Genomic DNA, 23151 nt, shown 5'->3' with positions numbered 1-23151 from the left:
GAGAGATTGAATGTAAGTCAAGGGGAAGTTTGTTCCAAGCAAGGGCAAGGGAGAGTTTGTAGATTAGTTTGCCTACTGACCTTTTTGGGTGGTAGATATCAAGGTTCAGGGATGGGATGTAGATGGAGACTAAGGAGGAAAGAGATGGACAGAAGGAGGGTTTATAAAGAATAGAGTGTAGCATATGAAATTGATAAGATAGCAGAAACTGGGGAAGTTCAAGCCATTGAAGAGAGTTTAAAGAAATGCAGTGCTGTGAGTTGTATGGGGAGTTAGTAATGAATTTGGCTATTTTATGGTAAGTCTGTTGCAGTTTGTTTAGAGTGGAGGCCTGGATATTGGCAAGAACTGGGGTGGCGTATAAGAGGGAGGGGAGGAGGACTGCCTGGCCCAGGGTAAGTCTAGATTCAGGGGTTAGGAATTTTTTATTCCGATATAGTAGACCTAGTTTCTGGTTTGTTTTTTTTTATACATTGGAGTATGTGTAGGTTGAACTTGAGTTCATCATCGATAATGACCCCTAGGAGTTTTGTGTGGGTGTCAGGTTGGATGTTTGGATTGTTAGAAGATGTAATAAAAAAGGAGGTTTTGTGATGAGAAATAGAACGAGGAAGGAAAAGTAGGAGTTTGGTCTTTTTGGGATTTAGGATCAATAGGTTGTGAGAGAGCCATTGTTCAGTGGATACTAGGGTCTGTTGGGTCAGGGAGTGTAGTTAAGGAATGTTATTTGAGATGGATATAAGTGTGGAGTCATTGGCATACTGAATAAGGGAGGATTCTTTGCATGAGGTGTAAAGATCATTGGTGAAGATGTTAAACAAAAGGGGTCCCAAGATGGAGCCTTGGGGAACACCAGTGGAGAGGAGAAGGAAAGGTGAGGAGGATAAGAGCCATTTAACAGAATGTTCCCTGCCAGATAGGTAACTATTAAACCAGTCAAGTGTGGAGGGGGATAGGTGGAGATTTGCAGGTTTGGATAGTAGTAGAGGATGAGAGACAGTATAGAAGGCTTTGGAGAGATCTAGGAAGAGACAGTAAATGAGTTTATTGTTGTCTATGGCCTCTGCAATGATATGAGTGAAGGAGTGGAGGGCAGTGGTGGTGCTGTGGTGATGATGAAATCCATGTTGGGTAGGGGTAAGTAAGTGGTGTGTGAGGAGGTGATTGAAAAGCTGTGAGTGAATACATTTTTCTAATATCTTGCAGAGGGGGACAGAATGGCAATGGGTCAGTAGTTTGAGGGGTCGGTTGGGTTTCCACCTTTATGAAGAGGGATAGTTAATAAAGATTTCCAAAGGGTGGGGACAGTTGATTCCAGAATAGATCGATTAATTAGTATAGATACAGGATAGGCAATTGAGTCAGCAGCAAGTTTGAGGAATGTAGGAGATAGATTACCAGTGGAAGGAGAGCAAGGTTTTAGCTTGAGTAGTAGAGATTTGATGTAAGTAATGGGAACTGGCTCAAAAGAAAACAAAGTTGTGTTAGGTGGACTTGGAGAGGTGGGTGTCGAAGTAGAGTTTGGCTTAGAGGTTACTAGAATTTGGATGGAAGAGATAAAGTGTTTATTCAGGAGGGTAGCTGTTTCCTGAGAGGAAGAGTTAGGGTTTGGGGAGGGATTAGAGGGCTTTCCAGGATAGAGGATGTTGTTGAGAGTTGACTAAAATTTTCGAGGATTGGATTTGTTGTTAAGCTGATCAGAGCTATAGTATAACTTTTTGTCATTAGTTGTATGTTTTTTGGCAAGGTTCCTCAGTTGCCTGTATTTTTGAAGAAAAGGTGGCTGTTTAGTTTTAGTCCAAGTTTTTCAAGCATGATCTCTTTGTTTCATAAGGGACCTAGTCTCTTTGGAGAGCCAGGGAGCATGGTTTGATTTTACTCTGATCTTCCTAGAGGGAGCTAAGGAGTTTAGAGTATTCATGAAGATGCTATTGAAAGTGCTTACAGCATCATTTAGGGGGAGGTGTTTTAGGATGGACCAATATATGTTGTGGAGAATGGAGTTAAATTGGGATGAATTGAAAATCGATAGTTTTCGACAGTCTTTGATAAGGTGGGGTTTAGGAATATCGGAGTAGTGTCTTAAGATGGTGGTAGGGAGATGGTCACTGAGGGAGTCAGGTAAGGTGGTGGGATTGTGGTATTGGTGGGGGGAATTGGTAAGGATCCAGTCTATGATGGAGCTGGAAGTGGAATTTTTATGGAAGCAAGTGGGAGATGTTATAAGTTGGTGAAAGCCGTGTAGGTGAATACTGAGTTGGGGGAGTCAGTTGTGAGTTTGTATCAATCAATGTTGACATCACCAAGGACAAGTGTCTCATATGGTATGTTGTGGGAGAACCAGGATAGGATGTTTTCAAGAATGGGCAGATTGTTACCAGGAGGAAGGTAGATAGAGGCAATTGCAAGTTTTATGTGGGGATTCAGATGGCAGTTAAGGATGATGATTTCAGCTGGGAGGAAGTCAGGAATTGGGGAAGGGTATGGTGAGAGGTTAAGAATGTTTGAGTAGAGGATGACCACACCACCACCTTTTTTACAGGTCTATCAGATCGGAAAATATTATAACCTGGTGGGAGTATTTCACTATTTGAGATTTGTGGCTTGAGCCAGGTTTCAGATAGGGAGAGGATGTGAGGGTTATTGAGAGCTATCCATGAGTGCGGCTTAGTGACTTTATTTGCTAGACTCTGAATATTCAATGAGTAAATAGTTAAGTATTTGGATTGGAGATGATTGTTGTGACTGAGGTTGGTGACTGTTAGAGGAGTAAGATGGGGCAGTGTAGAGGTAGTTTTGGGGAGAGAAGAAGGGCCAGGGTTGGGATGGATATCTTCAGAACAAAGTAGTTTTTTAGTGAGAAGAGAGTGTGTAGTATATGCTAGATGGAGTTTGTATAGTTTTGACTTAGCTTTGTAGGAAGGTTTAAAAACCTGTATTATGGATAGTTTATATAGACTGGAGGTAGAGGTAGTAAAGAGATTAGGGGAAATAGTAAAAGATGAAGTAGTTGGATATATGTTGTATGAGTCAGAAGATGGTGAACATAGGAGTGGGTCAGAGAGATTGGAGTAGTAAGAGGTGGAGTTAGAGGGAATAAGGAGTAGTGTAGAAGATATTAGAAAATAATACATGTTGGAATAAAATATGGTCAGATAGAGTAGGTAGAGAGACAGTGGTATAGAGGAAGTGGTGTTGACAAGATTGACAGATTAGTAAGGTGGTTGTGGCAATAGGCAGGAAGCATAATTGTAGTGGCTAGTGGGACAGGAAGGGGAGGGATAGTTAGGTATAAAGGTAATTGTAATGGGGTGGGTGGGAATGGGGGTAGGTTAGGGGAGCGAAGTGAGCCCGAGCATAGCGAGGACAAACGGAGCGGAGCTAGCACCCTGGTCAAGATGAAGTCATAGAAACAATCAGAAAAAGATAGTGAAAAACTAGCTTGAGAGACAAGGATATAAAGTTTCTAAAGGTATAGTCACCAGAAATAAAATAAAAAGAAATAAAATATGAGCAGAAGTAAGCTTACAAAAGGATACTGGCCTCAAGCTACACAAGTAGATTTACTTGAATTTTGGATGCAGATCTTTAAGAAGAATAACAGCAGCTATTCAAAACATTATATTCATAACATAGCAGAACTTATTTTAATAATTAAGCCAACATGAGAATGGAGAAAGGAGATTCTGCCAATAGGGATGACTGCAATTAAGGGTTACAGAGAATAGGCAAGAAGGGGCTAAAATTACTAGGAAAATGGCAAAGAAACCAAGGTATTGGGAACAATTAACTAGAGAGGGAAAGGAAAGAGAGAGAGAAGAGGCCAAGAAGTTATTTAGACTGCAGGCTGGAGATTGCCTTCCCTATCAGGGACTGATATCAGAATAAAGGCAAAGAAAATGTATAAGGTAATCCTAAGGGAAAGACTTGTTCGTGGTAGAGTTTTTAGTAGAATCTAAAACAGAAGCTGCTGTTAATTAGTAAGGAATATAAAATATTGCACAATAACTATAGGAATCAATCAATCAAAGGAGGTCATAAAAGACTGGGAAGAGAGATTAGATAAGCAATTCAAAAAGAAAAAAAATGGGAGGTTATGTGTATGGCTCCCAAATATGCAACAAAATCTAGAATACTGAGGATTTTTACATGGGAGTGTTTGCATAGGTATTTTTATAACCCAAGCAAACTCCAAAGAAGTTTTCCTCAGGTTGATGGCAAATGTTTAAGGTGTGATTGGGAAGAAAGAGATAGCTACCAACATATATTTTGGGAGTGGAATGAGTTGGCAGACTTTAAAAATTCCTTACAGAACACTCTGACAAAAATATTGGGTGAGCAAATGGGTGTACCTAAGGAAATAATTTTTTGAGCTGGGATACAGAATCTAAGTTGTCTACACATAGACCTTGTTAAGTTTAATTCTGGTTGGTGTCAAAAATGCAATTACTAGAAATATCTTTAGGAAAGGTGAAGAACAAATTAGATAAAAAAATGGAAATTGTAGGAATAATGCATCCAGAATAATGTTTTGGATGAAGAGGAGGAGTGAAGTTTAAGGCCCAGCAGGAATTGTTCAATTTATGTAATGCTGAATTGATGATAATTGTATAAAATAATATATGTGATGCATAATATTTGTAGTTGTGAACATGTTAACATGGTCTGTCTTCTTTTATATGAATATATGTTTACCTATGTTTTAAGTGCTAATTCAGTAAAGGTGTAAAAATGGACTACAGAAAATTACCTGGTTAAGAAAGCAAATAAATAAATACATAAATACAGCAACCATCCCCCAGCAAAGGAATAAAGATTAAGAAAGGACATGACAATGGTAAACAGGACGTATCCAGTTTGTTAGGAAATAAAACTTGTAATATACAGGATTAAGTGCAATATGCATTTTTCAAAGTTGGGAAATCTTAAATTTAAAGCTCAAAAAGATGCCAGTAAAAGGCAAAATGTTTTAACAGCAGTCAGTGAAGAAAATAACCAACCTTTACCAGATCAGGAGAGAGAACTGCTATTGCTTCAAGAAATTAAGTCTATAAATGCATTAGAGGGGGAAAAGACCTAGCTAGCATCACTGGCTAATTTATCTTTATATTCAGGAGAAACTGGTCAAGAACTTTCTTTATAAATAACTAAGCCATATACTGAAGTAGAAAATAGAAACATGTTGCTAATTATGTCAATGAAAATTCCTGAAGCCACTAGTTTGACAAGTAAATGGCTCCCATCTGTAACACTGGCACTCAAAATGCCGAGTGCCAAAAAGCAGAAAAAAAGATTGAAAACCCAGAAAACAGTGAATCTCAAAAACTATTCTCCTTAAAACTTCTTTTTGCAGTCCCCATACCTCCCTCATTTGGTTCAAGCCCACCCACACACTCCAAACTTATATTTACAAACTCCCAGATCACTATACCTCAAAGGAAAGGGAATATTCCAAGAAATGGCATCTTGGACTTCGTATATACAAGTCTTATTTTTTGGCCATTCAGTCTTCACATTTTGGGACTCTCACTAGTGTGTCCCACATTTCAAATGGTTACCCAACTAAATCTATGAGTCCATGCAATACTTTTTTTAAGAAATAGGTTTTAAATCTTAGGAAGAACTAGATGATGCAAGCATAATGTAGGTTTGCAAAGGGTGAGAAGTCATTAAATTCTTGATTTCTTAGGAATGACATATAGTATAACAAGTGTTCAAAAAAGTAAACAAAGATAGTGTCTGTGGTACTTTCTGCAGTTATGCTTTTGTTAAAAGCTGTGGTATCACCATATATGAACACTGGATGTTAAGCAGTGATGTCCGATAGTACCGTAAGTATTCTTTTTCTCCCCCTTTATATTTTATGTTGTCGCTTTCATTGTCTAGTTTTGGTCTGTTCATGATACTGGTAAGTAATTGTCACACTCATTGTTTATAACTGTGAGGATCTTCCATGTCAGGTGGAGGTGGTGTAGTGGCTCATACATTTTATGTGGGTTTCTGCAGCCCCTTATTCTGGGGTGGCGGTTGAGCTGCACCACGATGTGGTGACTTCTCACTGTAAGGAGTGTGTCCATTTATACCCGTACCATACTCATTTTATGTATGGTAAAATATATGTAGAGGACACATGCTTGATGATGGTCATGCAGGCAATGGAAAATATACATGGGATTGTATACATTAAGTATTTCACCTTAGAATTATGTTTCCCTGATATGCCTAATTTACTTCCAGCATGATTAGAATCGGATGCAAAGCATGTTGTTTTCCTTAAAAGGCAGGAGAGGTTTACAGCCAGTCATGATTTATGACCCACGCAAGGACTAACACATCTTAGCTTTATTCCAATCTGTGACTAGACTCACTTATGATTGCTTGCTATTTTGTGGCCTCACTGCCAAGCTACATAACAGATTTGCATTGGAGGCACATCCACAACATCCTGCCCCTGCCGAGGTTCTAGTTGAAGTTCCTGAGGATGAGGAGGCTGGAAGTGCTTCACTGTAGGGATTCTGGCTTCTCCCTGGCATATAACATATCTCCATTACCTCAGCCTCATCTGGAGCAGGTGGTGAAGTCTGTGGTTGAGTAAGAAATAGGGACAGAGATATATAGCTCATATGGAGAATCTCCTTGACTGAATAACAGATTTGCTCAGATAGCTAACCTGTATCTTTGGGACATGAAAGAAGGATGTGGCCTATACCACTAGTGACCATAATGGATGCTTGCATTATCCCTCTGGAGGGGGACAAGGTGGCTACTTGTAGCCCACCCAGTTCCCAGCCATGTTTGCTCCCTTCTTGTGTCCTGTCCCTGTACTCTTTGCATTATCTATCCCATTCCATTGTCATTTGTCTAGTCTTTATTTGTCTGTGTCCCTTTGATTTCTTCCCATTCTATTTTGTGCACTTCCTCCCTTGTCATTCAGTGCTATTGTGTGTGTATCTGTCTGTCCCAGTGTACTTTCCATTCACCTTCCATTTCATCTTTCCCTCATATCTGTTAAACGATGGGGCCCTCTTTGCTTGTTCTTCTGCATTGCATATTACCCATACAGCTCTTCCCTTCTCTTTTATGATTCCAACAGGATTTTGTATATATGGCCACCGCAACAGCACAATTTTAAGTACTATTTGGACTGGTGCCAGCTTGTCAAGTGATGCAGTAACACATGAGCATAACTGAAATAGAAGGTTCACTTTTTCTGTCCTCATGAGATTGTGCTGTGTAGTGTGCGGCCCTTGTAAAGAATGTTTCCCAGACTACTGACTCACTGTAAAACTTGTCTAATTGCACAGCTGCACAGTTGCACTACACAGCTAGAGACACTTGAATACTTGTTGACTGGCCCATTTACGTAAAGTTTTGTGTGGCTAGCTGCCCTTACAAGCTATATGCACTAGTTTGGACATTGTCAACTTCCGTCATCTTGTAGTGCCACTTAGCTACAGAAACCTTGCACATACGTGTGGTGAGTCTCTATGCATCCTGGGCATACAAAGGTCAGATTTATTAACCACTTGTCAAAGTTTAGTTTCACATTACTAAAACACTTTGTGCTGTTAGACATTATTTCCATTTTGGAAAAAAAAAGAATGCAACAAAAGGCTACCTAGAGTTATATCAAAACAGTTCTGTTTTGTAGTATCAGGCAAGCATTACTGATTCTTCAATATAGACATCTATTAACAATAAAGAAATACACATTATTTTGCCCTGTTGTCCTCTATCTGTACAATAAAAGTTGTTTGTGTAGGAGTAACTGTACCTCTGAGCATTTCAACAGACATTTGGCATGCATCCTCTGGCCTTTGTAAGCCTTAACATTCCTAAGAGATTGCCTGAAAAAAGTCAGTTTAGTTTATAGAATATGTCTAGCTACAGCTTTGCTTCAAACTTACCCTTCTTTCTCTACTTAATTTCTCATCTTCCATCCAATAACATTTGCAAAATGTGTGCTGTGGCAGACCCTTTTGGTACTGTGAAGAAGAACGAGTTGATAAAGTCAAAAAGTATAAGAAAAGGTTTTCAAAGTCAAACCTGCACTCACTTGCAAAACTAAGCTTCTTCTTAACTGACTTGTACAGCCTTAGGGTTACTCTAAGAACTTCTGTGCTGTTATACAGGCTGTTCAATTTCTCAGTTTCACTCTGTACTTCCTAAAGTTTTCATCATGAACAGGTTTCAATAAAATGCTGAAAATTACAAGTATGACCCACGGTCCTGTGGCATAGAGAGGAATAAAGCCCTAGTTGTAACCCATGCACCACAGGTTCAATAATTAATAGAGGTACTGGAGAGATCAGGACAGTGGGAGTGAGTTGTTACTGCCAGCTTACCCATACCTATCCTGGGGTAGGAAGGCAGTGTGTTGTGCTGTACCACTGTTATCAACAAGAGTGTTGGGATGCTGCCAGTAACAACGTCTGCATCAGATAGCTTGGACAGTGTACCAGAGGTGGCTGTCCTGGGCCAATTGAAGATATTTATAGTGGGATCCTAGAACCAGTGTCATGTAGGGAAAGCCACCAGCCAAAGCAAGGATGGACTAAGGCAGGAAAGCAGGACCCATAACTGATGGTGTAATGCACCAATGAAGAAAAAATGGTCTGAAAAGTATCGCAGCACAGAGAATGAATAGGTTGGAGGGTTTTCACTGGGGAAAGAATGGTCTGCCTCTTGCCCCAAAGACAGAGGATATAGATTGGTAGGTTGCTGGGGTGGGGGGTTGAAAATGGCAGACTGAGAGGTTAAAAAAGGAAATGACAAGAGTAATGCAACAGAATGATAATTCTGCAAGTCATTACCAAACATAACACGTGAAAAACAACTTAACATTTTTGTAGCACTTGGTTATAAATTCTGGTTTCCAGACAGAGTGTTTTCTGTGTAGATGTCTATATGTGTAGTGTGTGGCTACATGGGTTTTCATCAGGTGTTTTATTTTTTTCCACATCCCAAACTATGTTGCAGGCAAAGGTGTGTGTGTGTGTGTGTGTGTGTGTGTGTGTGTGTGTGTGTGTGTGTGTGTGTGTGTGTGTGTGTGTGTGTGTGTGTGTGTGTGTGTGTTGTGTCCTGGAAATAGACTATCAACTTATCCAGGATCAGTTTTACTGCCATGAACTATCCATTGACTGTCAGGGCACAGTCTGGCTCCCCTTCTTCCCTGAAATGGATTAAGTAAGTAAATAAAAATTAACTGAAAATGAATAAATGGTGGAAATTCCAAGCTTTAATAGTATGTTTTTTAACTTACAAAGTACTAATACATCTGCACTGACATTGAGTAATATTATTGATAGAGGTGCCATATTCCCAATTTTTATGCAATAAAATCATTATAGGTTCAGAAGTTGTTACTAGGCTTGCAGTTCAGGGTCTAAAGTCAGGGTTTAGTTATGAGTTTCTGAGCAGTTGTCTGTTTTGTTTTTAATGACTTATAAAAAGGATCTCAGTCTCACTAGAGAGAGGAGCAAACAGTATGCATTATGCCACAGACAAAACCATTATTTAATTTACCACACTGACTTCTGCTACTACCTCACATTCCATCATAAGAACTAGACAGCATACAAAGCACTGGTCTTCATTTGCAGAACCAGTGAAGTGTTTGCATGTCACACTAAAGACAGTATAAGGTTTTGCATTTCTTCTAAAAGACTTGCAACTTAAATAGCTAGCAGAGTCTTTCCATGGCAGTATGCACATATTTCATGGGCACATTGTCATCTTCCTATAGAAATGAAAAAATAAATACCCATATTTCGATATAAAAATGTCACTTAGAGTGACCTCATAAGAAGTTACCCACACTCACATATAAAATATATGCTTTTTCTTTAACCAGACAAAAGTGAACTGAAGAAATAGAAAGGACAAAGTGTCATTTACTACATAAATATCTAAATAGTTTAAGCAAGATTTGTAGTGAAAATATAATGCTTAGCCCACTGGTGTGGAATGCCTGAATTGCATAGTCTATTATCCCACATCTTGAGATGGCAATGTAATTTTCCTTTTTTCCTATGCCCACTTGGTATGCTACAGTGTATATATCCCCTTACTGTCAGATAATTTCATTATACCACTTGCATTTATCACTATCTGGTAGTGCTCAGTGTCTCTGGGGCACAATAATCTCTCATGTATATTACACTCGATTGTATTCCCAAATTAGTAATTAAAAAGACCAATTAATCCAAACAACATTAGTCTGCTAGATATTCTTCTCCTTATGCCAAGCACATGCATGTATGTCAAAAACAGGTTCCTATTAGATGTTTGAAGATGCATTCTATTGAATGCGTCTTGGTCGAACTTAAAACAACAAAAAGGCAAAATAGTGAAGCGGCTTTTAAACGAATTCTTTCTCAGGGAAAGAATTTGCTTGGCCGCTTCCATTACTTTGCCATTTACGGCACTGTAGTCCGATCTCAGAGTTGGTATATTTAAGTAGAGGGGTGTGGGGGGTGAAGCCCCCATTTTATTTATTATTTCAATTTTTTTTTTTTTTTGGAACAGCAATTTTTTTCCTTTGGAAAACGAATCACTGTTCTGAGCTTTTGAGATTGTAAGCTTTCGCTTACATGGGGTTGATTATCTATCGTTCACTTTTTTAAGTGTTCGATGATATAATATAGATCCATCAAAAACAGAACACTACATGTACAGTGCAAGTAATACATTTAGAAAAACGAATGTTTAAAATTGCATATACAACTACAGAAATCAAGACGATATGTTTTAAAATTATTCTGTAGCAAAAATACTTTGAAAAAAAATCATTTCGGGACTTAAATATGAAACTTCTATACCATTTTAACTAAAGCTATTTTATTTTGTCATAAAAGTTACAGACTATCTAGGGATTATATGGCAAACAAACCAGGATTTTTTCTTACACAACGGTAAAAGAAAACTCAGATGAAAACTAACTACAGGTAGTACTATGTTTGTACAGCAAACAGAGTAGAAAATATTTTTGTCTGTGTATGAAATGCAAATCATTTTTTTTCTCACAAGTCACAGTTACATATATTTGGCGTATGTGTATGTATGCATGTGTGTGTATATATATATATATATATATATATATATATATATATATGTGCTTGTGTAAATATATATGTGTGTGTGTGTGTTAAATATTTAGCTGTTCAGCTGTATCTATATTGATCTAAAAGGTTGGACTTACAGCTATTGTAAGGCAGCAGAGGGCACTATTCCTTTTCAGTTGAAGGGCTTGTATAGAGTACAGTGATTTTATGTTCGTGCTTAAAGAGTAATTTTAGTGACCTTGGTCTCTGATTCACAACAGTCTCTTCTGTGTGTTGTATTACAGCAATTTAGGTCTTACAGTGAGATGTGTAGATTAGCAGCATATCCTGAGAGTTTGTGAGACATTTTTTCAGAATAAATGCTATTATGGGTACAGTTTAGCCGTGGAGAAATTTGGGACAGTGGCAATGCTGGGAAAACTGTATATGACCTTACAATGGATGCGGTTTTTCCTTCTCGGATAGTGAGGAGACAAAAGTGTTACTGTTGACTTCAGTATATAGAGAAATTTGCAGGATCATTACAGTTGATTACATAGGTGTAGTTAACAGAACAGTTTGGCTGCTTACTGGTATACAGATCAAACTATTTAAATAAATTGAACAAGATAGTGTACCCATAATAAATATTGCGATTCTGAGTTCTACTGAGAATAAGATTTGTAGGCTACACAGAAACAGATATTAAATAACATAAGTGATGTTTCTGTTTTACAGTTTTTGCTAATCTTTGCCTCGAGATGTTTGTATTTTTTCATGAATACTCAATGTTTTAATAGATTAACCAAATGTATCAAACTGTTTAAGCAATAGAGTTTGTTGTAAAAAAGAAATGTTTCTGTTGAAAGCTTTTATATTCGTCGCAACAATTTTACTGCTGTGAAATTATCACCTTCTTGATGAAATTTTTGTTTTAAACATACTGCAATAGAATTATTACTTTGTTAGAAGACAAATAAGTGCTGAAGATGTTTTTAAGCAGAAAGATGTTTTTTTTCAATTTGATATACATTGTTTTACAGTAACTTTCTCACCTTAGAGTTAGCTCTGCATATAGGCAATTTGACAAACAAATCAATACTATACATTTGGTGGTTTCTGTGTAAAGTAAAATAAATAATTTATACAAGAGCTAGTACCTGGGGATGCCAACTTAAAACCTAACAGAAAAATAATTCACCGTGACCATAATATCTTCTTACTCTTCCCAAAATAAAACTAGTTTGTGTGACTCCATCGCGTCACTAATGTTTGCCTTATCTTACCCTCCCCACCACATTTAGATTACTTTATTTGACAGATTTCTTATACTTTGTGTCCACAAATGCTGCATTCATTCTGTTAGAGGCACAACTATATCAGAGTACCATGGAGGGATGAATAAGATGATCTTCTCTTTATCCTTCTGCTTTCTGAAGTGTAGGATTATGGTGCATTCATTTGCTTGTCCTTTTTGGCAGCTTTTTATTAAAGGAAGCACATATAAGCATAGCCAGTGCTGTTGCAGTATTTGCACTGTACCTTTCTTCATGTCAGTGTGCCATTCTATACCTTCAAAAGAAGCCTTCCTCAAGGATGATGGTTACTGCCTACTCGGCTGACTCCTACAATGAAATGTAAAGTTCCGAACATGGATTCCCAACCAGCAGACATATCACTACCATTTCTTATCTATCACACTTGAACATGCCTTCTCTCTTTGTAACTTGATGCACAGTTAGAAACATATTTTACACTCGCATCAGAAATAATAAACCTTTTCCCATTTCTTGTACATTCTTTGGACTACAACAAAATCTTCAAAGCAGCAATATGCTGTCTTGTGGCACACAAGGATTTGTGTGTGCAGTTAATTGCATTAAAACCTACAGAGCTCAACCCTCTAATGTGAACTCTTTTCTTTTGCTCATTTGAGACTTGCCAACTGCTGTGCTGAATGCATAAATATTTCTGTGTTTACCACTTGCAGGCAGAAGAACTTTTTAATTAAGCCCAATGCAATGTGAAGTTTCTCATATTGCTGCCTAGATTCCATCTCTTATATGATTTATAATTTGTGTGCTTTTATACAGATACGACTTAATAAACACAAATGCCTGATTTTACTTAAAATATATATTTTAGCAGTGGCTGCTTGCAAATGCCAAGCTTATTTACAAGTCAGTAGTTTAATTTCTGCACTTTCACTTCATTCAAACCACCAGTCTGCTCCAGAACTATGTTTTGCTCTAGGTACTTATATGGTGTCTTTCTAAAGAAGTGATGTGTGAGTGAAGAACATAAGAAACAATAAAGAATATCCTTGGATGTAAATTATAAGGATAACTAAAGAGCGACTTTTTTATTTAATATAAAAAATATAGGAGGCACCAGACCAAGGCAGGTGAAGACAAAGTACAAGCAATGGTGAGCGCTTTCGTAGCAAGAGCTACTTCATCAGAATTTTTTATTTATTTTACTTAAAATTTGTTTATTATGGCAGAACATTGATCACATGTGACCAATTTCAGTTTCAGCCCTGGACCACAAAAACAGATTTACAGTTAGTGTGAAATAGCAAGACAATAATGAAAGTACAAGTCTCTAAAATACCATTATCAGCTAACAGAGAGGTTATTTATTTATTTGTTTGTTTGTTTTCTGGGAAAATCCGACTGGACACAGGTCCTTTTTTCAGCAGAGGCCCAGGGAGAAAAGCTCCACAAAAAAGATACATTAAGTACATAGTTACTAGTAAAAAATTTATAAAATTGATATAAAATGCAAATAAACAATGCCAGCATAACTACACATTAAAAAATAAGTAACATAGTTACATGAGAACAGTGGATATACAATGGAGTATGCATTCAAATATGCAGAGGAGTAAACATCATATATGGATAGAAGCACTGGTTTCGTCTGTGATGGCATATATCTAACATTAGTAAAAATAGTAGTAACAGCAGTGATGTAGTTATGAAGCTAATTGGACATAACAGTTTATGGCTGTACACTGAATCAGGTATAGAGCTGTATTTGGAGAGATGAAGTAAGCAGGTGCAGAGATTGCGAGGAGATAGTAGGGGAAGAATACAGAGTAAGTAGTAAAGATGGAATAGAGGGTGGATCAAAGGCTTAGTTGCTTGAAATGAAGTGAGGTCTTTAAGGGGGTTTAGAAAAGAAAAGGAATGCTGGCTCCTTCAGTTGGAAGGTTGAGATGAGCCATGTAGGGTGTCTAAGAGAATAGGGAGGGGGAGGGATTGGCAGAGAAAGAGGGTCAAGTCTCTAGTCTTGCTTGGGGCAAGGGCATAACCAGTGATTTTTTTAGGTGAGTTTTTAGTGCGGTTTTGAGGAGAGTGCCTGATGACATAGCAGTTATTAGTGGGGTGGGGGTGTTCCATAATTTGGATATAATGCAGGAAAACAGAGCTTCCCCAGCTGAGTTCTTGACTTTGGTTACTTGGAGCTGTTCTTTGCAGCTGGACTGTAGTGGTCTGATGGTACAGTAGGGCTGGAGTCCATTTTGGAGGGATGGGACTTTAAGAGAATAGTTCACTAACTTGTGAGCAAGGGAGAGTTGGTTTAGGTGAAGTAGTTGAGGGAGTTTGAGCCAGTCAAGTTTATTAAGTGAGATACAGGGGTCCCTATTATATGAATGAAACTTTAAAATATTAAACAACTTAAAAATCGAAAATGCCATTCTTTGAAATAGGTATTGTGGGCGACTGTGCCCCCCAACCCCCCCCCCCGCTAATTATATATAACAACTCCAAGATCACACTACAGTGAGGAAAGGGCAAATTTTCCCATCTTTACTGTACTGCAATCTCACAACAGTGATTTTGAAGAAAGCCATTTCTTTAACTGTCAGACATTCAAGATTTTGATTTTTCATCGATCTAATAGGGACCCAGATACAATGGTGACTGCGATAGGTGGCCCCAATGGCAAACATGGTGATTTTGTTGTGACAAGTCTTGAGCTAATTTAAGTCATTTTGTCTTAGGTTAGTAAATATAGGAGAGGCATAGAATAGGGTGGAGATAAGGTGGGTATTGGCAACTGAGATTCTAGCTGTTTGGGTGAAGAATTGCTTATTTCTGTACAAAGATCTCAGTTTTTGTGAACTTTTTTTATTGTCAGAGAAATGTGAATGTCAAATTTGGGACAGCTGTTGATCTCGACACATAACAGTTTAGTATGTTCTGTTGAGGAGATGATGGTGCTGTCATTGGCAGTAAACTGAAGTGGAAGTTGGTTAGGTTAGACTTTGAGGGTTGGAAGATGAGGAGTTTAGCTTTGCTTGGGTTGAGTTTTAATTGGGAATTAGATAGCCAAGTTTCTACAGAGGTGAAGGCTTCCTGAGTGATCTTATGCAGTTTGGGTAGGGATTGGGCTGAGTAGATTATGGTGGAGTCATCTGCTTACTGTATTAAAGAGGCCTGTTTGGAGGCAGTGACTAGGTTATTGGTGAAGAGTGAGAAAAGTAGTGGTCCAAAGATGGATCCTTGGGGAACTCTGAGTGAGACAGGGAGTTGTGAGATATGTCATTTTGCCAAATGACGGACTGTAGGTGGCATGTTAAGTAGCTGTGAAACCGGTTAGTAGCTGATTGGTAAAAGGACAGATTAGAGAAAACAGAGATAAGTTGTTTGTGTGAGACCATGTCAAAAGCCTTGGAAAAATCTAGGAAAGTAGCAGAAGCGTATAAGCCATTGTTTTTATGCTGAAGGATAGTGTTAGTAAAAGAGAGTAAGGCGGTAGTAGTGCTGTGGTATGGTCTGAAGCCATGTTGTGTGCTGGAGAGGAGGTTATTAGTTAGGAGGTAATCTAGGGTTTGAGAATCTATGCATCTCTCAAGTATCTTGGAAAAAGGGGAGATGATGGCTATGTGCCGGTAGTTGGAGAGTTCAGTGGAGGGCCCAATTTTGTGGAGGGGGATGATGTGGGATATTTTCCACTGTGTGAGGACATAGCATTCCGATAGGGACTAGTTAATCAGGATAAAGACTGGATAGTCTAGGATGTTGGCAGCTATTTTTAGGTATTCACAGGGGAGATTGTCTGTGGCTAGTTTAGTTAGTTTGAGTTTTGATAGAAGTTATTTTTATGTTGGAAGTAGGAACTGGAGTAAATGAAAAGGTAGTGGGCAGATTATTAGTTGTTGATGTGGGGAGGGAGGGGTGGGATTGTGTTGTTTAGCTAGAGAGTGGATGGTTTCTGTGAAGTGTTTATTGAATGAGGTAGTGATATTTTCAGAGGAGGGGAGCGTGTTAGGTGGAGGGGTGCCAACTTTACCTGGGTGAAGAATAGAGAATGGAGTTTACGTAGGACCAGAATTGCTTGGGATTGTGTTGGGAGGAGTTAAGGGTGGACTGATAGTATTGGGTTTTGTCCAATTTTATTAGGTTTTTGAACGTATTGTGCAATTCTAGGAAATTGTGTCTAGCTAAGGGGGTTTTAGTTATGCGCCAGTGGTCCCGGGGTCTTCTCTGATTTTCATTATTGACTTAGTGGATTTCTGTAGCCATGGGGATTACTGGGATTTGACGCTGGTATTTTGTATAAGGACAGGAGCATTTAAGATTTTTAGGAAGGTGCTACTGAAGAACTGAACTTTGTCATCTAGATTGAGGGGGGTCAGGTTACAGTTTTTAAGGGATGAGATGAATGTGAGTGGGTTAAAGTTTACCTTGTTACATATTTGCTGATAGATGATGGGTTTAGCGGAGTATAGGTGGTGTTTCAGTAGGAATGTTAGGGAATGGTCACTTAGGCAAATATGACTGAGGGGCTTTATTGACTAGTATCCAATCGAGTGTGGAATGTTTGTTAGAGTTTCTATTTAACCAGGTGGGTGACTGGATAAGTTGGGAGAAACCGTGAAGGTTTGGGTTTTGGGCTGGATGGTTGTTGTTGCAGGATAGTCAATCGATATTGAAATCACCTAGAATTATGGTTTATTGGGGAAGGTTATTGTTAGCCCAGCTGAGGAGGTTTTCTAGTGGATGGATGTTATGACCAGGTGGGAAGTAACATCCTATGATGGTAATTGTTTTGTTAGGGTTTAGTTTGAGATTGGCATATAGGATTTCTTCATTACTAATTTGTGGGGCTGATATGTTAAGGACCTGAATGTTTAGGTGGTATTTAAATATAAGAGCTACACCACCTCCTTTTTTAGATAGCCTATCCTCACAAAGTATGTCATAACCTGTTGGAAGTATTTCCTCACTGCCAATGTGAGGTGTGAGCCAGGTTTCAGTCAAGATGAGTATGGCAGGGGCATCTTATTGGTTATACTTCTGATATTTAGACTTAGAAGAAGGAAATCAGTTGGCTTTCTGTTATATAGTTGTGAGATGGTGCAATTATTGGACTGGTTTTTGGGTGTGGAGTTGGAAATGCTAGGATCTGGGTTGAGGAGTATGTTGCCACTGAGGACAAGTTTAGAGAGGGCAGTGGACATAAGTTTTATAAAACTGGTGATTAGTTTATTGTATTTTAGGGAGATTTTTTGTTTGAATGTTGCTGGTGCTAGATAATGTGGAGAGTGCATTGGGATGGTGATTGAGTTTGTCTGGCAGGAATAGTGGGTGGGGGGAGTGATGATAAGTGGTGTGTGTAGTAGTGCAGTGAAAGTGGTTGAGTGGGTGTATTAAGGTGTCTTGGTTAGAAGTTAGTTGTGCAAGGAGAGTGCATGTGAAGTGTATGAGTATGGTTTAAAGAAGCATAGTTGGCTTAGATAGTGAAAATAGGCAGGTGGTGGGCAGGGGGTCTGTGGGTGGGGGTTTTGGTGTGATGGTGGTTTTGGTGGGATTATGATCAGATCACCAATCATAATGGGTATCTTTATGTGTTTGAGACATGGAAACCAAGAAATTCATCTCAAGACTGATAGTTGGCATCCACCCTGAAAACTCATAATACTTTGTTACAATAAGAGATCCTTTTATAATTTTTTGTATTACATGGAGATTTATCTGCTCCTTGTACTACTAACTAGTGAAAAGAAAGATTAAAAACACAAACAAACAAACAGCACTATATGTTGCACAGGCTTTGAAAGCCAGTAAAGGAGTAGGGAAGTGATTGATGTCTTTATGTATGTCCTTTGTAAGGGCAGTAGTTGTTATCAAAATGCTGTGTGTACTTCAGGAGACAGTAGGCAGAACCGGGAGTTGGAAAAAAAAGCTGTTTCATGTCCTGCTGCTGCTTTTTTCTGGTGGATGTTGTCTGCTTTTAGTGCAGATTCAACGTTTACAGCTCTAAGTGTTGTTAAGCTTGGGTATCACACTATAGCAGCACTGAACCAGGATGTCATTTAGCCATTTTTTTAGTGTAATCAGAGCACTCCATGCACTACAAAACTGTTTAGCATATATACAGTTGCAGTACACACTATTTTCAATAAATCAAGGCAAATCTCATTTAGAAAGTGAAGTGTCTGTGTGTTAGCTACATCAGTGGGTAGTCTAAGTAGGAATGATATGTTGAAGGATGTTAACATTTATGAGTGGTTGGAAGGAGATATTATGTTAAGGAAAAGATTATGTGAGAAGTGTAGATTGGTCCAGTAGATGCTGCTTTAAGATTGACACTATGTATGCTACTGGTGGGAGAGACAATGTTGATGTAGTAGCTCAGATTAGGGGATATGGTTGGTGGAGCAGCAATGATATTTGGGTAATTAGAGGAGGTGGGCTTATAGTAGATGAGTTGTTAACATATGAACTGCTTCTTGTAAATCAGGCTGATAATTAACTGCTGATGTAGCAAGGCCCCTAAATGACTGCTGGACAGCATGTAAATAACTAATACGAGGCTAAAAGGTGCACCAATGAAAGTGGCTGAGGTTTAGGGATACACTGCTATATTGGAGGGCAACAAAACTGGGTATCATTCCTCAACTTGTACACAAAAGGGGGTGATATGGGCTACTGATGTAACAAACTGGAAGCATGGAAAACAATGCAGAGATGTCAGCAGCTGACATTAGTTACAGTAATCTGCAGACATGCTGAATTGATAGTATAGAGATGAAAGAAATATTTGTCAATGCGCATTGCTGGCATATATTGCTTGTAGAGTGTACAGCAGCAGATTAGTAAATAAGGCAGGAAAAAGAGGAATGATGAGGTGTACTAGTGCTAGAAAAGTAATATTCTCCTGCAGTACATGTGTATCGTTACTAAAGGTAAGTACAGAGAAGAGACTCCATTCTCATAAAACAGAAAAGGCATTTTGTACCAACCTACAACTTAAAATGCTGTGTGCATAAAGTGGTAAACAGGACCTACAACACTGGTTAATTAGACTGATTAGTAGAAAATGCCAGCGTCAAGGACCTCATACATACTGTAGTCAGTGACAAACTGTAAAAGTGGTTCAAAACACAGGGATTCATAATGTCTAATGCTACTGACCCTTCTTCCCACAGTGATATGTGTTACATTAGTCAAGGAAAACTTTAGTTAACAGTTAATTAACTTGATAGTGCCAAAAACAAAGACTGCCAGATATGCAGAAGACATCCATGCAACTAGACAACATTGTGCTGTTTGAAATAATCTAATAAGTTTAAAAAAAACAGAATCTGCTGATCACACACAAACTACTCTTTATAAAAGTCTCTGCACAGACATAGCCAGTCTAGTAACATGGCATAATCCAAATACAGAATTCATTTTCTCTAAGAACGAGTTTGTAGATCCATAGGGGCAGTTGCCCAGGTATAGAATTTTAGGGGTCACAGTCATCCGTTACAGATTGCTTTTTTTTTTTTTTATGTATACCATATTTTAAAAGCCAGTATTGGATTTGCATCAACTCTTGAGTGCTGTAGTGCTCCCTGTGTGGTCTAAACTGTAGTAACTGCTTCCAACATTGTTTGCTACAGTTTAAAGACTTATTTTTCGTTTTCATTAAAACCTGACCATTGTAGCACTCTGTTTAGAGTGCAAGCAGTTCACTATAATTTTAAATAAAAAAATAAAATGTGAGAAAGGAAGAGAGGTGGCAACAGGGTGGGGGCAGGAGGGGGAGGCTTGTTTCTGGCTAGGACCTAACATTTTTTTTTTTGATGTTCAGCTGAAGAGCTGTGTGTGTGTGTGTGTGTGTGTGGGGGGGGGGGCGGGGGGGGTTAATAGGGAGGTAGTGGGTTGTGGATGGATGATGTACTGTAGTATTTTTTTTTTTTTGCTGTGGTGGTGGGGTCCTACATCGTGGGACTGGCACAAGGTGCTAGTTGAACTAGCTATACCTCTGCTACTGTGAACAACAAAAACAAATTTGGAAAAGGAGAGTGATCCTTAATTATTTTCTTCCAATAGTAAGTCTCCTCTATCTCTCATTTAACAGTCTTGAAAATACAAAGCATTTAATGTCCCTAATACTAAGTAATAGCTTTCTCTACCATACCTGTTAAGTTGCCTACCTGTGCAGATTTAACAAATTCTATATTGGTGCTGTCATGCAGAAAGAGTACATCTGGTTTGGCATGGCTTTGGTCTCTTATAGACTAGTATTCCATAATGACTTATCTCTTGTTGAACCTGTTCTTGGTACTAGCATCTCTTTCATATGCTATAGGCCTCAGTTAAGTAATCCTTGCTGTGATGTGTCATGTTAAGTCCTGTACTTGTTCCATTGCTAATTAATTCTGCATGGTGTGTCTTTAGAACGCACCATTTCAGCATGCTAGTAAACGCCTTTTCTGCAAATTTGACCAAAAGAGAATAGAAAGCCCAATGTGTGTGCCACAAACTCTGAAACAAAGGTAATCAAACAGATATGCTGCTGTCCCCAGGAATTGTACACAGCAAAATGGAAGTCATCACGAGTGAAACACAGTTAGTGATACAGCTGAATGTCTACACACCTCTTTACTGGGTATTTAAGTGCTTTTGTCCATGTGACATCATCAGAGCTACCACAAACCATCCAACTTTATATGACATTGCCAAGTTACAACCAATAAACTTCTACAATATATTACAAGTACGAACAGCTCTATATAATCATGGTAGACATATATATCAGTACAAATATACATAGGTAAAAAAATACATATATTAATGAAAGTACTATAATAGCTATGCAACACACAGTTTTAATGCGTTTGAAATATATGACAGAAAATAGTTTATTCCCAGGTAGTTCCCATCATTAAGCCTAATTTGCCACATGCTCTCATTGTATTCTGCCTTAAGCTTCTGTGGGCCTCTCTAGGTTTGATAATACTTTGTTATAGTACTACAAACCGGAACCTTCTATGTTCTAACACTCTGGTATGTTTATATACTGCATTGTTCTCATTAGCATTTTTAATTTCATAACAATGTTCATAAATAAGTTTGCACAAAATACACTCTGTCTCAAAAAGGGTCACAGTAAGATAGATATACAATGCTTAGACTTCCACAAATACATTTGTGTGTGAAACTAAAATCATTTTCTAAATGCCTGAGTTTTAATTCAGGTCCAACACGTGTAGATAGGCATTGAAACACATACCTCATTTATGTTTATGAAACAGTAGTATTGCAAGTATTTTGCACTACCCCCCGGTTTCTCTTTTATGTTCCTGCTTTGTTCATAAACAATAGTAGATTTATCACCACGATGATGGAAATGGTTCTTAAAAATAATTTCATCTTCTATGAAGATGAATATTATCTGCAGATCAGTTGTGTAACTTTGGGGGATGTCTGTGACCCCCTTGTTTGTGAATTTTATAATGTAGTACTAGGAGAAAGAATATATACCATGGCACCTGGATGATATTTTTATTATGTGGTAAGGTACCCAGCATAAATTGCCCATATATTTAGATTATATTCAGAATGCCATTTTTAAGTTTACTTATAACATTTCAATTACTAGTATTAATTACCTTGAATGGGTCTTTGCAGAAACGTTTTCTTCTGCTGAAATCTAAGTCCAATATTTTTCATAAACCTACGTTCTCCAGTACATATTTATAGTATAATGGTAATCACCTGTTCCATCAGAAGAAAAGCTTAATAAAGTGTTAGTTCATATGCTTAGTGAGATTAGTGTCAACTGATGACACCCTAAAACATGAAATGGAGAAGTCGTCTCTATATTTACTGACTGAGGTTACCCCATAGACTTAAGCAATTACATCAAGGATTAAGCTCTTAAGGATAAATAAAATAAAATAAAATAAATAAAATAAAATAAATAGAGATACTAAGCATAGGCTCTTTTTGGGAATGGACTATCAAGAGATGGAAGTTTGGAAAATTATTTACATAATACTAACTTTTCTTAAGGCTATAGCTCTAAAATACTGCACTGAGATTTTTAATGTTAGCCAACAGAAGAGAACTGGAAAATATTTTCCAGTTATGGTGTCATATTCCCTAGGACAGGTGATAAATTGGAGTACCTTGAGAAAATCTATGCAGACGATAGAAGTAAACTGTTAGAAAGAGTTCCAGATTTACCCATTTGTTTCACATCATTAGAAGTACAGTTCCACCACTAAACAAGATTCTTCACTTATTTCCTGGATAAAACTCAAGATATTACTGAACAAAAGGACATAAAACTAGATCTAAATGTAATTTTGTGAAATAAATATATTGTTTATATTTGAAATTGTGGACACCCTGTAAATAGTTCATTATGTTCGTTCTCTGTTTGTTTGTAATTGTTCTCACTCTTTTATTAACATATGTGCTTCTCATCCATCAAATTTACTATTATTCATTCATATATTTAATAAAAACATTTAGGAAAAAAAAGAAGTACAGTTCCATGGCCTGGGAATGAAAACAGACAGTTGAGAGCTATGTCATGGTGGACCAGCTCAGGGAGGAATGTAGCATTTTGGGAATATGGATAAAGTAGCTAGGGTCGAGTACTATGATCCCCTGCTTTTTGTCTCTGGGCAGTTTCAGCTTCTTGCGGAGGCATGGAGGTGACTTACAGGTGACTCACACATACATAAAAATATTTCAAGTATGGGCATTAATGCCCTTGTCTGCCAATATATCAAAACACTTGTTCCCATAATAAGTGTCCAGGCTGTTCTTAAATATATCTAAACAAGTATTTACTTTAATGTAATTTGGTAGTC

This window comes from Protopterus annectens, chromosome 13.part0, assembly GCF_019279795.1.
Source record: "Protopterus annectens isolate FY-2018-M chromosome 13.part0, PAN1.0, whole genome shotgun sequence".
NCBI classification, from domain to species: domain Eukaryota; kingdom Metazoa; phylum Chordata; order Ceratodontiformes; family Protopteridae; genus Protopterus; species Protopterus annectens.
This window is presented reverse-complemented; position numbering follows the sequence as displayed.